Source organism: Loxodonta africana, chromosome 24 (assembly GCF_030014295.1).
Source record: "Loxodonta africana isolate mLoxAfr1 chromosome 24, mLoxAfr1.hap2, whole genome shotgun sequence".
NCBI classification, from domain to species: Eukaryota; Metazoa; Chordata; class Mammalia; order Proboscidea; family Elephantidae; genus Loxodonta; species Loxodonta africana.
In genome coordinates, this window is record NC_087365.1 from 52,508,622 (window position 1) to 52,509,333 (window position 712).

A 712-nucleotide genomic window follows, 5' to 3' on the forward strand; every position below is an offset into this window, starting at 1 on the left:
TGGAGAGGAGCTGCCTCCTCAAAGTGGAGTCGACCTTAATGACGTGAGTGGAGTAAAGCCTTGGGATCTTCCTTTGCTGATGTGGCTTAACTCCAAATGAGAAGAAACAGCTGCAAACATCCATTAATAATTGAAATGTGGAATGTACAAAGTATGAATCTAAGAAAATAGGGAGCTGTCAAAAATTAAATGGAATATTTGACGATAGATATCTTAACTGGCTTGCCGAAAGCAAAGAGGACTTGAAGCACTTACTGGTGAAGATCAAAGACTACAGCTTTCAGTATGGATTACACCTGAACATAAACAAACAAAAATCTCACAACTGGACCAATAAGCAACAGCATGATAAATGGAGAAAGGATTGAACACATATACTAAAACTGGAATGATAAAGAGAAGATTAACATGGCCCTTGTGCAAGGATGACACACAAATTCATGAAGCGTTCCATATTTTTGAGAAGAAAATATTCTTTGATTTGGCCAACACATGAGGAACGTGCTTCTTAGTTCCCTCAAATATATGAGACCAAGTGGATAACTTCTACCCAAAAGCAAGAGAAGAAGGCAGCAAGGGACAGAAAAACTGGATGAATGGTCATGGGGAATCTGGGATAGTTACGAGAGGGGGGAGGGAGGGAGGGAGGGAGGGAGGGAGACGGGCTTTCACTAATTAGATAGCAGATAAGAACTATTTTAGGTGAAGGGAA

At 40.6% G+C, this 712-nt stretch overlaps 1 pseudogene; it reads left to right on the forward strand.

Moving 5' to 3' along the window:
* The first annotated feature begins 361 nt into the window (after window positions 1-361).
* LOC111747635 (U6 spliceosomal RNA) lies at window positions 362-460 on the forward strand (annotated as a pseudogene).
* Window positions 461-712: the final 252 nt, after the last annotated feature.